This window comes from Lissotriton vulgaris, chromosome 1_2 (genome assembly GCF_964263255.1).
Source record: "Lissotriton vulgaris chromosome 1_2, aLisVul1.2, whole genome shotgun sequence".
NCBI lineage: Eukaryota > Metazoa > Chordata > Amphibia > Caudata > Salamandridae > Lissotriton > Lissotriton vulgaris.
Window position 1 is genome coordinate 165,866,748 of NC_141686.1, and position 16,534 is coordinate 165,883,281.

Here is a 16,534-nt window from a genome sequence, read left to right on the forward strand (position 1 = left end):
GGCACGCACGGCTTCAGCCAATCAACACTTCGGAGTTCTGAACAAGCAGTTGGATTGGCTGAAATGTCTTCCATTTTCCAATCCTGGGTCCCTTTACACACAGCAGTTCCCACTCCTACCAGACTGCTATCAACCAACGGTAGGGGGTTAAGGGTCTGCAAACGCTCCAATCCTAGATCACTTTACAAAATATGAGGTTCCGCCTACTCCCAGGCAACTGTTTAGCAGTGGCATTGGTTATTAGACGACCCGGAAGTGCTAAAACTACGGCCAAATGACATGTTGAAAGGTTAACTACGAGCGAATGACTTTGGGCAGAATTGAAGCGGAGGGAAGAGAAAAGAGAGAGGACTACTAGCGATGTTATCATAGTAGGTATTTTGTTTTACAAGAGGACGCATGTGATGTAAGCCTTTCAAAGAGGGGAGATTAAAGATATGTTACATTTCCTCAAGTTTCTTTGTAAACGAATTTGAGTCATGTGTTTGGCTTGCCTTCCTTTGATCAGAGGGGTTTTCATGGAGCAGAAATGAGACTGGGCATTCGAACATCACTCCGACATTAAAATATTTGGTGCTGCAGCCACCGTATCTCATAAAATTTACAGATTAACGTGCACTTTTCTAATGGTGAGGAAGTGGCAGGGATTCATCTTGCGCCTAAAATCTTTTCAAATGTCTTAAATCAACCTGGATGAGTAAGGGTTGACTTACTTCCTCGCTTGCAGTGTGCCCTTCGCGTTTGGTTGTTTGACGTATTCCAGTAACTGATGATTCCGCGATGGCGTCACTTGAGCTCTGAGCAGGAGAAGACGAGTATAACTTTGGTGCTTCTTGTTGAGCTCAAAAGTTCAGCAAGTTGAAAGCAGAGACATTTCCGTTCAACTAGTAAGTCATCGAGGTACAGTGTTATTGCCGGTGTGATTTGATAGTTCTGAGCACTAATTATTAGTAGTTGATTCTCGATCGATGGTATGGTTATGTGGGAGTGCGGCGCTGGACTTGAATATAAATGTAAATCCAGTACTTTTATATGTTTGTGAGGACCTGGCGTAGCATATATAGGTTATGTTGGCCTTTAAACATTTAACCCCAAAAACATTTCCGAGAACGGGCCACAAGCGAGTTAAAAAAAAGTCTGCTGTTTGCAAAAAAAATGTGTGGTTGATTAAAAATGAAGAATAGACTTGTCAATCAACCAGCTGATTAATGGAGTATGCACTTGAGAACACTCATCCATATTTACCCATCGAAAACATCGCACCCTCTTACTTTTACTGCAACCAACACGAACCTCAGGCTGACTGCCTGGAACCACCTCTCCACCCAGGGTACCACCGCTATCCTTCCACTCTGAAACACCCACAGACTCAATGATGCACCACATCTTCAGTCTCGGAAACCGAAGGATTGGCCAGGAACTTGTCCCCCTGCTCAACGCGTCAATTACCACTTCAACATTGCCCGATACCTGGTACCACACAAAAGTTAGACCACTACTCAAAAAAACCTCTGCTGACCCCAGCAAACTTAAAAACTACCAGCCAATATCCCTGCTCCCTTTCCATGCCAAGGTATTATATCTAAAAAACAAGGGCAGCCCTACTCACATGGAAGCAGGGCATATCATTCACATGGGTAATGCAATAATAGATAATAATTTTGTAGGCACAATGGCAAAATATACACTGACATAGAATGTCCAGAGAGAACCTTAATACAGATAACAATAAACACAACCAAACACTTAGTTTGTTACAAAATGACTGTTTTACAAAAAAAATGTAAACTGTGCTTTAAAATCTTTCATGATACATTTCAAATGCCTCCTTTCAATCAGGTAGGCTAAACAAATGATTTGTAATGAATCTTAGTCGACGACAAATTTCTTCTCGGTGAGGCTGATTCAGCGGCCAACACGCAGACCAGGTGCACATATTGAGGTTTCTCCCTGATTCAACAGAACTTTGAGACGTACTGAATATGGATTTGTCTGCCCCTGGACAGTTGATCCAAGCGGTTCTGTTTCCTGTCTTAACACACATTAATGCGGTTAGCAGTACAGGAACCTTCCAATCTGGGTGTCTTTTTTAGATTTCACGCCCCAGTTTTGCACAAGCTTTCTTCCCTCACTAGGTACCCGGCTGGGTCCAATGTGAGTATAACACTCCCTTTTCACTTTTTTGATGTGCATGTCACCAACTCTGACAATTTATTTTCTCATCAGTTCATCAGGTGTCCCTCATACCTTTGGTCCCGATGAGACCCCACATTGTTTCATGGGTCGAAACCCTATTGACTAAGATTCATAACAAACCATTTTTAGCCTATCTGATTGAAAGGAGGCGTTTAAAATGTATCGTATGATAATTTATGTTCGTCATTACGTGTAAAGAAACCTCAATTTATGAAAAAATCTCCCTTTGCTCACTTGTTTTGTTGGTTCTTCTCGGGGCACCCAGCATAGTTTACATGATTTTTAGGTCTCGTGACCTATCAATGCGCATTGAGCGGAGCGAGATATATAAAGGGGCTTAAACAGAGCTTACCGAGATCAGGCGATTCCATGCAGTGCCCGTGAAAAGCTCGCTCAATACGCATGTGCATTGCCATAAAAAGCGCGTGCACAGACGCCAGCCTCCCTCCCACAGTCCTCCCCCAGCGTGCGCTGTCTCAACAAGCCTTTGAAGTGAAGCTTAGCTTCACTTCAAAGGTATCCGCTACCCCCGCCTTCACACGTTTTTCGCATTTCTCCTCCCTCCCTCGCCCTTCAGCGTGCCTTTTCCTAATGTCCAAAGAGTCTGCGGCTACGTTTCTCCTCAATGTCCTTCCTTCTGTTGTTCACCCTGCTCCCTTTCTTCCTTCGTTCTTTCCTTTCCTTCTTTTGGCCCGTCAGCCTCCATCCTTTCTTTCACTGTACTGCCTTTTGCCCATCTCTTTCTACTGTCTCTCTCTTTTTTGCCCCTTCCCTTCTGTATGATGCATGTCTCTTTTCTGTATCGCACTTTGTCTGTCCTGCCCCACCCAGTCTCTCCCGTGGGTGCACTTACATTTCTCTATCATTTCTCATTGTCTCCACTTAGTGTCTTTATTGCTCTCTTCCTCTCGTGCGTTGATCTTCGTTTTTCTCATCCACATTGCCTGTCTAATGCATGTCTCTTTCCTACTCTGCCCTTAAAATATTGGAATTCCGAGTTTCCCATTTACTCTCCTAGTCTCTTTATTGCTGTCACTCTATCTCTCGTTGCTATATTTCTCCCAGAGTATTCTATCTCTTGCCTGTGTCTGTTTGTGCACCCATACTTTTATTGTCTGTATAGCTCTCCTCTCTTGGACTCAAACTTTACACTCCCTCTTGCCTCTCTCTCTCTCTGTCACTTTTACCCAATGATGCCCTCTTCCTTCTCTTTCGTTCTCCCTGTGTCTCACTGTACTGCCTTTTGCCCATCTTTTTTCAACTCGTCCATCTACTACCACTATCTCGTCTGTATCACGTACTTCCCAGTCCCTCATTTGCTAGCCACATGCATTCATTTTTCCCCAACTTCTCGTTGTCTCCCTCTAGTTTGTCTTACTGTTTCTCTCCCTTTCATTCTTATTGTCTGCTCTTGTCTTTCTCTCTCACAATCTCTCTGGCCCACTCATACCTTTTTCAGACTCACTATCTCCTTCTTTCATAGCACCTACAATCTAGCTGCCACTGCCCTTCAGTCTCTCTGTGCCCCTCCTCTCCCCGTGCTCTGCCTGCTCTGTGCCTCTCCGCGGCTTGACCTGCTCGGTGGATCGTCGTCTTCCATATCTGCCTTTGCCCCTCCTGTTTCTCACCGCATGATCTATGTCTGCGGCACTCTTCTTCCTCAAAGCCTGCCATCCTTTCTCTCTTACTCCTTCTTTGTGTCTGTTTCTCAGGCAGTTTCTGCCTTCTATCTCTCACCCTCTCCCTCTCTCTCTCTCCTCTCCCCCTCTCTCTCTCCTCTCTCCCTCTTTACCTCCCCCTGCTCTCCTTTTTCTCCCTCTCCCCCTCTCCCCGCTCTCCTCTCTCTCTCCCTCCCCTCTCTCTACCCTCCGTCCTTCGCTCTCGTCCTCCCCATCTCTTCTTACTCTCCCTTTCTCTCTCCCTCTACCCTCTCTCCCTTCCTCTCTCCCTTTTCCTCACTTCCCTTTCTCTCTCTCCCTTTTCCTCACTTCCCTTTCTCTCTCTCTCCCTTTTCCTCACTTCCCTTTCTCTCTCTCCCTTTTCCTCACTTTCCTTTCTCTCTCTCCCTTTCCCTCACTTCCCTTTCTCTCTCTCCCTTTCTCTCTCTCCCTTTCCCTCACTTCCCTTTCTCTCTCCCTTTCCCTCACTTCCCTTCCCCTCTCACCCTTCCCCCCCTCCCTCTCTCCCTTTCCCTCTCTTCCCTCTCTCCGTCTCTCTATCCTCTCTCCCACCTCTCTCTTTTCCCTCTCCCTGCTCTCCTTTTTCTCCCTCTCCCCATCTCCCACTCAGCACCACCACAGCATCACTCTTCACCACTGCAGCATCGCTCTTCACCACTGCAGCATCGCTCTTCACCACTGCAGCATCGCTCTTCACCACCGCAGCATCGCTCTTCACCACCGCAGCATCGCTCTTCACCACCGCAGCATCGCTCTTCACCACCGCAGCATCGCTCTTCACCACCGCAGCATCGCTCTTCACCACCGCAGCATCGCTCTTCACCACCGCAGCATCGCTCTTCACCACCGCAGCATCGCTCTTCACCACCGCAGCATCACTCTTCACCACCGCAGCATCACTCTTCACCACCGCAGCATCACTCTTCACCACCGCAGCATCACTCTTCACCACCGCAGCATCACTCTTCACCACCGCAGCATCACTCTTCACCACCGCAGCATCACTCTTCACCACCGCAGCATCACTCTTCACCACCGCAGCATCACTCTTCACCACCGCAGCATCACTCTTCACCACCGCAGCATCACTCTTCACCACCGCAGCATCACTCTTCACCACCGCAGCATCACTCTTCACCACCGCAGCATCACTCTTCACCACCGCAGCATCACTCTTCACCACCGCAGCATCACTCTTCACCACCGCAGCATCACTCTTCACCACCGCAGCATCTCTTCACCACCGCAGCATCACTCTTCACCACCGCAGCATCACTCTTCACCTCACCACCGCAGCATCACTCTTCACCTCACCACCGCAGCATCACTCTTCACCTCACCACCGCAGCATCACTCTTCACCTCACCACCGCAGCATCACTCTTCACCTCACCACCGCAGCATCACTCTTCACCTCACCACCGCAGCATCACTCTTCACTTCACCACCGCAGCATCACTCAGCACCACCGCGCCATCACAGCATCAATCTGTGCAACCATTCAACAACAACTGGTTCAATTATGTTCTCTCAATGTTTCAAGATTTATTACAAATGTCACAAAAAGATGTTAATATTTCACTTCTGTTCTTGGATTTTCGTCACAATAAAATACACTGAACATAATCTTCACAAAAGTTTTTTACAAAAGTTTAAGCTATTGCCATTATAAATTACAATCACTTTTATTTAAGTATTAATTACTTAAAAAATCAAAAGCCATTGTTATTTGTAATATAAATACATCTAAGTCACGTAAATACAAATCATGTTGCATTACAAATGCTATGGGTGTCACATTTGCGAAAGTTATAACGATTGGCATTGTAAATGACAAAGATATTAATTTAGCTATTTTCAAAACAAAAACAAAAATAAAAAAATTGTCATTTACAAGACCAATAGCTCCAACTTTTCTAATGCGAGACCTATTGCATTCCCAATGCTTGTTATTACAGTCATTATTTTTGTTACAAAATGTGTGTTTATTATTGTCTGTATCAAGGTTCTCTATTGGCTTTCTATGTTAGTGTATATTTTGCCATTGTGCCTACAAAAATATTATTTATTATTACATTGCCGACGTTAACCGTTGTTTCTCTAGTCTAAGATATTGGAAAAGATCATCAACAAGCAACTCATGACACACCTGGAGCAGAACTAGCTACTCTGCCTCCCAATCTAGCTTCTGCAGCAATCACAGCACAGACACCGCCCCAATCACAGCCACTGATGACATCTGAACACTCCTCGTCTGAAGAGAAACAGCAGCTCTGATCGTCCTCGACCTCTTGGCAGCCTTCAACACCGTATCCTACCAAACGTTGATTTCAAGACTCCACCACATCAGAATTCAAGTGGATGGGATCAGATGGATCACCTCCTTCCTAACCGGAAGAACACAGAGGGCCCACCTTTCACCTCCGAACCCAAGAACATTGCCTGCGATGTACTCCAGGGCTCAGCCCCATGCTTTTAAACACATTGATGACCCAGCTGGCCAACATAGTCAGAGCGTATTGTCTCAACATATTCTCCTACACAGACCACAGCCAATTCATCCTCTCACTCACCAACTACCCCACCACCAGCAGGACCAATTTCCACAGAGGCATGACGAGCATTGTCAATTGGATGAAGAACTACCTGCAGCAAAACTAGGACAAAGCGGAAGTACTGATCTTCGGCAACATCAACCCAAGGAACAACTTCTGGTGGCAATACCTAGGACCTAAATCTGCCAACCGCGCCAGGAACCTGGGAATCATGATGATCTTTAAATCACAGATCAGCGCCGTCTCCTCAGCCTTCTTCTACACTCTGCGCATTCTACGTAAGATCTTCAAGTGGCTGCCACTGCACACAAGACGCACCGTGACATAGGCCCTCTTTACCGGCCAACTGGACTACGGCTGCGCTCTTTATGTAGGAATTGCCACACACCTCCTACAAAGATTTCAAGCCATACAGAGCTCCACAGCCAGACTCATCGTCGACCTTCCCCGACGAGCTCACCTCGGGCAACTCTACTGGCTCCCGTACAAAAAAGATGCCAATTTAAGCTGCTGACCCAGGTGCACAAAGCTCTACACAACCAAGGGCCCGCCTACCCTAACCAGCACCTGAACTTCCATAAACTGGTGTCAAGACTACGCTTTTCCTCCCTATCGCTGGCCCATACTTCCCGCATCTACAGAAGCAGAAATGGAGGTCGCTTCTTCCCCACATCGCAGCTAAGACCTGGAACCGCCTCCCCACACAACTCCAGACCATCACCTCAATTCTGGAGTTCAGAAGGGTCCTCAAAACCTGGATGTTCTCTGAGGACAGTTTAATCTTGTACAGGAGCCAGTGAAGGAATTTCAATTAAGGCAATATATGATCATCTGTTTTCAAATCGAGCAGTGGACAAGCAGAATGAATAGTCATGGACTCTAGCATTTTGAGTGATCACTTTTGAGACTGATTTAAATGTCACTGCAGTAATCCAGACCAGACTTGGCAAGGAATTCTGACACGTAATTGCAGAGCCATTTTTAGCAGGCTTAGGTGATGTAATGGTGACTTCATGACAGCATTTTCTTTGCGGGCTGGAAGAGCACTCCCAGTCAAAGAATTCATTAATCACGGCTGGTTTCAGACTATCCACTGGGCAAAGAGGATAGAGCCTAGTTATTCATGCAAAATCATAGGCATATGCACACCTTTTACAGGGTGTATAATCAGAATTTGTTTTTTCGCCATTTAAGCAATTGCTGTTTTTCTGCATCCATTGGTGAAAACGTGAAAGGCCATTGCAGGTGTTCAGAAAGTTCCCAACTTCGTCTTTTAGCTTCTGATGGTACAATGTTTTCTGTGATGAGTCTTGTGGGTGACCAGGATATTGGCGAGTGCAGTCATGTAGTTGGTGACAGAGCAAGAACTTGAGGTAGCCCGCACATGAATTTCGTGCTTCTGGAGAGGAATTGGTCTGTTTGATAGTCGTTATGGTGTTTTTCAGGAATCAAAGTAGTCATTCTGTTGAGGAGGCCATTATGGTCAAGGCAGTAACAAGCTACGGAGAGAGAGAAGACAGGGTTTGTCCTGCTCCCGGATGTTGAGTAATTCTTCCCTGATATTTAATAGCATGGTGTCCCTGCCCCAATGAGTTCTAAACCTTGACTGAACGTCACCTAATCGTCTGTTTGACTGCATCTGAGAAGACAGGTGGTAGTGTTTCTAATGCCTTTACATCACCCAGTAGGCTCAACATCTGTGTGTAAATAAATTGTGGTTTAAAACATATACATACCACTAAGCTGGAACCTAACGGTGTCTCCTTTGATCTACGTTGGCAACTTCGATGTTTTTGACCTGGATTTAGGACATGTGAGAGGCATTCGGGGTGTTAAATAGTGTGTTCCTGGGGTTGTTACAACTGTTCCCGACTTCCTTTTGTATTTAGCAATATGGATAAGCCACCATTTTCTGCCATAATTGTATCACTGAACCATATTGATGTGTTACTGTAATCTGTGCTGCAGGAGGAAGTTGATATTGCTCCTCCCTTCTGCACTTTGTTGAGATCACTTGGTTTCACAACAAATTTTGCAGACATATTACATTACCAAAGTCGGGCAACAGCTTTGAGCGCAGTAGTATTTGCATTTTTACCTTGGGCTTTGAAATTTCACATTTCCTTTTTAGGTCTCGCCTCTCAATGCGCATGCGCATTGAGCAGAGCGAGACTATAGGGGCTTAAATAAGCTACCTAGACTGGCGATTTGATGCTGTGCCCGTGTGCTTTTAGGTCAATGCGCAAGCGCATTAACCTAAAATGCGCGTGCACATCTCAAATCGCCAGTCAATCGCCCGGCAGCACTCCTCCCACACCTTTTGAAGGGAATCTTAGCTTCACTTCAAAGGCCCCTGCTGCTTCACACCCTCATCGCCGCTCTCCCCGCTCCGCCCCCTCCCCTGCCCGCCGTGTCGCATTTCTCCTCCCCCCTCCCCTGCCTTCCCTCCGTCTTGTTTGTAATCTTGGCTCTCCCCGCTCCGCCCCCTCCCACTGTGTCGCATTTCTCCCCCCTCCCCTTCTCTGCCTTCCCTCCGTCTTGTTTTGGTAGAACATATACAGCAAACATAGAGGCAAACTGACCCCTTTCTCCCCCCCCCCCCCCCCTCCTCAGCAGTCTCCTAGCATGCTGCGTATTCAGTAAAGCTAACACTTCCTCCCTGCACACACACAAACTTAGACCCAGGCAGTGTATTTAACACATACAGACATGACTCCATCCAACGCAATCGTCCTTATTAGCTCTATAGCTCTAGCTCAACCATTGCCAAGTGCAATTTAATAGCAATGAATCTTCTTTCAAACGCATGCTTTGTGGAGGTGGCGTGGAGGAGGGCTGGATAACTGGATCTGACTCTGCTCGAGGTCCTTCTGGAACTTGGAGCCCACAACGCGCCGAGCTTTCATGTGGCTTCTGACTGCCACCTACACTCACCTCCAACCTCGAGCACAAAGAAATACAAATAATGTAGGGATCTTTGCTGTAAACGCGAAACCTAGCTAGTTGCAGAACTTGAAACCATAGAACCTGGCCTCAATCCCAGCTTCCCGATGACTAAATTGTGTGATCTTAGTCAATGTTTTTTCTCTGAGACTCTTTTTCTTCATTATCTCACCAGACACCTTCAAATTCACGAGTACAGGTTTCTGTTGTACCATGACAACTGCCTCAATTCGCTGGTGACATTGTGGTCATGATGGAGGGAGGGCATCAGTGTTTTTAAGTTCCTGTTAAAAAAAACAGTGCTTTTATAAGTGCTTCTCAATGCCTTGGTATAATCTGCAGTACTAAGGTGAAACGCTTCCTCGCGTTAATAACAGACTGTTTTTTAATTCTGAAGAGACTTTACCTTGTATTTACATGACATCGTTTGCCTGATTTACATGCCAAATATATTCAAGGCTCGTATCGTGCACGGACTCTCTGAGGCAAACCCGGCTATTCAAGGCTCGGCTCTGGCTCTTTTAACTTGTCGACTCGGTCAGATCTGATGTTATACCGTTTGCACCCCCACCTGACCCTCCCCACTACCACCCCCCACTTTACCTCGGAATCCAGTGTGGCATGCTCTCAGAGGTAGAATCCCCCCTGCAGCCCTCTGCCCCCAGCGATGTGCATGCCCAGCGGCAGCCGGCAGTCCTCTGCCCGCACCCCAGCGTCTTGTTATTTTGCCACTAACTTTACCAAGAAGAGGGCTACACTATGGTAACATCACTCAGTGCTTTATGTTATCTTGGATGTCAGAGAAACGACAGCCAAATAGCACAACAAGCGGGAGGCTGAAACACAAAGTAAATAATAAATAAAAAACAACATGTAATCTTTATGACAGGGATGACACTGCCACTGACAAAGGTAAACAAAAGTTAGCTCAGGATCTGCAACACTGCATGTTCTTCTCTTCGCTCAAGTTTGACTTGCAACTGTGGGGAGGGGGCGGTGTATTCGCCAGAGCACTTCCACCTCATAATCTGGAAGCATAAATCACTCCGCCCTCCCTCTCCCCATTGTTCGGCTCCCATTTCCTGTAAAGTTCAATTCACAGTTTTTGTATTTTGTGGTCGCCTTTACATAGTGCATTTCACAGTGAGTTACAGCCCTCAGTTCACGACAGGCTACACTGTTTCAAGCTGTTTTCAAACTTTCAAGCTTTATTACAAATCACAAAAAAGATGTTAATATTTCACTTCTGTTCTTGGATTTTCGTCACAATAAAAAACACTGAATATAATCTTCACAAAAGTTATTTACAAAAGTTTAAGCTTTTGCCATTACATATTAAATAAATTATTTAACAATTAATTTAACAAAAAAAATAAAAGCCATTGTTTTGTAATATTAATACATCTAAGTCACGTAAATAAAAAACATGTTGCATTACAAATGCTATAGGTGTCACATTTGCGAAAGTTATAACTATTGGCATTGTAAATGCCAGAGCTATTAATTTAGCTATTTTAACAAACACATAAATAAAAAAAAAATGTAATTTATAAGACCAATAGCTCAAACTTTCCTAATGCGAGACCTATTGCATTTCCAATGCTTGTTTTGGCTGGTGTCTTGTGTTTCTCCTATTCTCCCTTTGCCTTTCGTGCATCTTAAGGGGGCACACTTCTGCAAGCTCATTTTCCTCCTTAGTCAACGGGTTGCCAAGTCTTTCATGCTGTACAGTATCCAATGTGGTGCTTTGTAACTTGCACAAGAGGATGTTTGAATGCAGCATTGTTGGTACTTTCAGAAGGCGTCCACGTCTCCTTGCTCTAGGAAATGGAGCAGATTCGAAAACCGCTCCAGAGTTTGTCTGCATGAAGATCTTGTGCCAGGCCTTCTTGTGCTTCTTCACCTTTTCATTGCCTGTACTTACTTGCCTTGTACTGTAATTGTGCAATGTAAATCCCTGTTCACATATAAATAATATATTACACCTACACAACTTCAGCTCATTTGTTGATATGTTGAGGGCCTGTGGTTAAAGCAGCAGGAAGTTGTTTCATGATATGGCGGTTAAGAAATATAATTTTCCTTGCCTCATTAAAATAAGGTAGAAAGAGGACACTGAGCAGTTTGGAGGAAGACGAAAGAAGAAGTACTGCAGTGTCGGGCCGGTTAGGGAGGAAGCACATTGAAAATGCACGGGCAGAGTGGAGTTGGTGTGGCCATTTCAGAATTATGTGCATTTTAACCCCCTAGGCGGCGAGTAGTCCCGCCCGAACCACCTCACTGTTTCCAACAATACTGCGTGCTTTTACCTTAAATCACCACTGACAACATTGGTTTAGTGCCTGAATATGTTGCAGTTTATTCATCAACATAACATTTTATACATTTCCCAAGTTCATGGTCATGTTCTATTGCTCCTTGCAATTCTTTTTCTTGCCTTATGGACCCAGCCTTCTCAATATCCTGGGAGGAGAGGGCCCCCTTTTTGGGCCTCCGAATCACAGGTCTAGGCTTCAGCTTGCTACCGATTTCGGAGGGTGTCTGTCTGGACCTGCCTGGGCTGCAAGTGCCGTCCCGCTCGCCCTATACTCTTTCGTGGGCCCTCCTTTCTCCCAGGGGTCCCTGTCGTGTGGCATCCCAGGGACCTTACTTGAGCATCTACTCTACCTTTTACTGAGGCGGAGTCCTTGCCATTTACTCCCTCGGTACCTCTGCCGTGTGGCATCCCAAGGGTCCTGCGGGAGCATCATATGTATTTTTTTCTGGTGGCATGCCGCCCCTTTGCTCCCTCGGTGCCCCTGCCGTGAGGCATTCCAAGGACACTGTGAGAGCCTTCCTTCTACCTTCTAGTACTCCTCTCTTTCTACCAGCTTTCTTGTGTTTGTTCTTCCACATTTCCTACGGTTTCTCAATCGGAGGGAGCTCTTCCCCTCCTCCGGCCTCCCCATTTTCTCCTAGTTGAAACCCATTTGCTCCAGAATTCCCACAAAGTTCAGTAGGAACCTGTCCATTCCCACCTCGGTGAGGTGTACCCCATCTTCCAGGTGGTAGCCTGGAGACCTCAAGTTTATAAAGCAGTGCCTCACGAAACCCCATCCAATTGCCTTACACACCTTGGCCATAAGTTTTCTTCTGGATCTCTCAATTGCTCCCAGGTCTACTGTCCCCAGCCAGGTCCTCCGCACTATGATCTCAGAGAAGATTAATTCTGCGGAGCGGATCAGGCGCGCCAAAGCCGTTAGGCTTTTCTGCATGTCCTCCAGCAGCGCTTGCCTTTCTAATGCTGCCAAGACATTCCTTCCCAGGTGGACCACTACCACATCCGGTCTGCCACCTTGTTTCAATGCTTCCCACACCGCGGTTAGCAGCTCGTCCCATTTCATTCCCCGGCACCTCCACCATTCCATTTCTGTGTCCTGCAGCCATATCCCGCCGAATTTTCCTCTGGCTGCCGCCCACTTCTGTGCCCGCATCATGTAGGAGTGTCCTATGATCACACTTTCTTTCGCGGTTTTCTGGGACCTAAATGGGGCGGGAGAAATCTGACTCAGTATGTTGTCGGGCGTATCTAGCGCTTAAATGCACTGGATGTCCAACGCCCTAATGCCTTGATCAGCTCTAGTCCCTCTTCCGTTGTGGTCGCCCCTATCCTAAAAGAGTGAGAGCCGTATGCGTGCGCGAGAGGAGCCCCAATGTCCCCAGGGTTTTTCTCATTACGGCTATGAATTGGAAACGGCTCGGGCCCTGTGCACTAGGTGTTCTTTTAGTAAACACATAGGGTAGTAATCTGCATCCTTGATGCAGTGTATCCTGGACATTTTTCCCTTGCCTGCCTGGTCTGGCTTGGACCACCGAAACCGCACGTCCATGTGGCCTTCGCCTATTTCTACATCTTTCCTGTGGATGCATGCTGTTCCTGGATCCTTCACTGATAGGGCTGCCAGCTCGCTGACCCTGTAGGCCCCAAAAAATGCCATTGCGAAAGCTGCGCGAAAAAGCGCTCTCTCCTGCCTTGAGGAGCAAACTTCTGCCAGTGCCCCCAGCATCCCTTGCAGCATGTTAAAGTGGATGGGTCGCCCAGCGTCTTTCCTTGGCTGTTGCAACCTGCCACAACCCTTCATTGCCATTCTGCATTTGAAAACCCTGGTTGGGTCGGCCTGATCCATACCCCCCCCTAACTGTGAATAGTATGCTACTGCGTTTAGGTGTTCCTGGGCCGAGGTATTTGTCTTCCCTGATACAAACGCCCACTCAATGAACTCCATGAGCTCCTCCTGAGAGGCCCATTGGTTCCCTTCTAGCCCTGTCCTGGCCCTGAAAGTGTCCCAGCACTTACTGTAACGGGTGCTTGTTTTTGGGGCCAGTGCATTGTTCAGCAATGTCTTCAAGCCCAGTCCACCCGTGCCCACCTCTCTTCCGGCATGAGGGTCATCCTTTTGTCTGCTGTTGGGGCAAGTGTTCTGAATTTCTCCCACTGAAAATTAGAAATGGCATCCGCGACTGGGTTGTCCTGGGATGTGTCTCGCCCTAAGTGCGATGTTGCCTTTCAACTGATAGCCAACTTGCTTGTGCAACAGGGTTGCCACTGCTGGGCATTTTGCTGCCCCTGTGTTGATTGCCTGTACCACTGCGTGGTTGTCTGACCACAGCGTAATCTGTCTAATTGCCAGCTGCTGGGCCCATATGTGGAAAGCCAACACTATGGGGCACCGTTCTAGCAAGAATATGTTTTTTGTTAGTCCGGTGCTGTGCCAGGCCTCTGGCCACTCCCCTGCTGACCATGCGGTCCCTAGGATTGCCCCAAAGCCGTAACCCCCTGCTGCGTCGGTGTAAAGTTCCAGTACGCTTGCCTGTACCCAGGGGTCTCGCCATATCAGGGTGCTGTTGAACTCTGCCAGGAAGCTGTCCCACTGCTCCAAGTCCTCCTTCACCCCTTTTGTGATGCGGACGCTATGGTGTTTTTGTGTCGTGCCCTGGTTAGCCATGCTAGCCGCCTCGCAAATGCGCACCTGGCTGGGATCATCCTTGTGGCGAAATTTAGTTTTCCTAGTAGTTGTATCTCCCCCAGTGTTGCCTTTCTTTGCTGCCTCAACTTTTGTATGATGCTGCGCAGGTCAGCTACCTTATTCTGTGGCAACCTGCATATCCCGGCTACTGAGTCCAACTCGATTCCCAGGAATGACAGTTTTGTGGTCGGGCCTTCTGTTTTGTCTAGTGCCTGGGGGATGCTTACTCCTGCGCCATATGTATAACTTTGCTTAGCTGTGTGACACAAACCTTTGTGCCTGCTTTCCCGATAAACAGGAAGTCATCTAGGCAGTGGACCTGCCCGCCTCTTGGCGCTCGTGCACCCAGCTCCCACTCTAGGAAACTACTGAAAGCCTCTAAGTGCACGCATGATACTGAGCACCCCGTGGGTAGGCATTTGTCGTAATTGTCCCTCTAACTTGAACTTTAACAGGTGGTAGCTGTCTGGGTGTACTTGCAATGGCCTGAAAGCTGCTTCTATGTCCGATTTAGCCATCAGGGCGTCCTTCCCTTCCTGTCTAATTAAGTCCACTGCATCGTCTACGGATGCGTATGCCACCGTGCAGGTTCCTTGGTCCAACCAATCATTGATGTAGTCCTCTTCTGGGTGGGATAAGTGATGTATCAGCCGGAATTTTCCCGGCTCCTTTTTGGGGACCACCCAGAGCGATGACAACACCATGTCTTTCAACAGGGGTGCATGGAAAGGGCCGGCTACTCGCACCAGCCATACTTCCTTCTCTACCTTTTTCTTTTGCCACCCTGGGGTTGTCCCTCACCGACTTTAGGTTCAGGCTCTCCCGCGCGCCCTTGGGTTCTTTATAGGGGATTGGGAACCTTGCATGAAACCTTTTGCCAATAGCTGTCTATCCTTTGTTTTGTGGTAACCTTGTACTAAGTGCAGTAGTCTGCCTGTTTTGATGGGTGTTGATAGCGTCTGTCCTCCGCCCCTTTCCCTGCTGCCCCTGCTTAGAGGGGCATGCGCCTCACTTCTTTGAATTGGTCTTATCTTTGCCGGCCCCCGGCCCTGTGTTCCGTCTGCAGCGTATGGTGGGGTGGTTATCCCTGCATGACCCACAAGCATGCTTGAACTTGCATGACGCTCCCCATTTGCATTCATCTTTGTCGAATTTCCAACATGCTTTATTCGACTTGGTCCCTGCCTGGTTTTTGCCCTATAAGTCTTTCGCTTGGCACTCAAATTTGCCCTTACTCCCATAGGGATGAAAATTGTTCTCTTTGGTGCCTATGCCTTCTCAGGCTACCACCATGTGTTTTGTGAACCCTTCCATGTACTGGAAGTCCCATTCCATTATTGGCCATTCTTTCATCTTTTCCCTAAACCCCTCATCGTATTGCAGCCAAGCATCGCCCTGATACTGCTGCTGCGCCTAGTGCTCTTTCTGCTCATACAAGAAAAGTGCAGCCGCGCTCTTGGGGAACTTCTCAATGAAAACGCATGCTAGCGTTCTAAATGCCTTCAGCCAGTTCTCTATCGATCTATCTACTCTGGGCTTTCTGGGTGCCCTCCTATCCTCATCCTTTTTAGGTCTCGCTTACACAATGCGCATGCGTTGCATAGGAGGGGACCTCATATAATCAACTTGTTTTTTGGGCCAAAAACGTGCACGCATTGTATTGCCATCAATTGCAATGCGTGCACGTGAGGCGATCTATTTGCGGGAGCGTGCGCTGCCAAATGGCAGCAATTATCGCTCCCGCAAGTGCAGGCCCCCCGTCGCACGAGCTTGTTACCAGCATGAGCTAGTAAAAAAAAAAAATCTACAGTAACCAAGGCTGTACCGTGCCCACGCGCTTTCCGTCCTCTGATAATTCTTTAATGAATGTAAAGAGGGCCACGCGCATTAAACTTGCAAGCTGCTGACGACTGGTAGAGGTAAAGGACACAACCTTCTTCAAACACTACTTTGCCATCTGCAAAGAGACCTCGAAAAACACACAAAAACCAAGCTGTCACGGCGGCGTCATGCTTTTGAAAGAAGCTTTTATAAAAGTGGTGCTCCAGCGACCCTCTGCGCACCGGAGCCTCATGGCTGACACGTGGGTTGCATGCGCTGGCCTTGGGATTACACAGCGGCTGTCAGCGGGTCCAACATCTGCCGGGGTAGCCTTG

The 16,534-nt window shown here is 47.4% G+C and overlaps 1 protein-coding gene across 1 annotated transcript in view; it reads left to right on the plus strand.

The window, feature by feature from the left end:
* The first annotated feature begins 255 nt into the window (after window positions 1-255).
* The window catches only part of MRPS33 (mitochondrial ribosomal protein S33), a 48,481-nt gene continuing 32,202 nt past the window's right edge, over window positions 256-16,534 (plus strand). The window contains exon 1 of the mRNA XM_086953039.1: window positions 256-371. The gene's annotated coding sequence lies outside the window, so the exon portion shown is untranslated. The remainder of the gene's footprint in view (window positions 372-16,534) is intronic.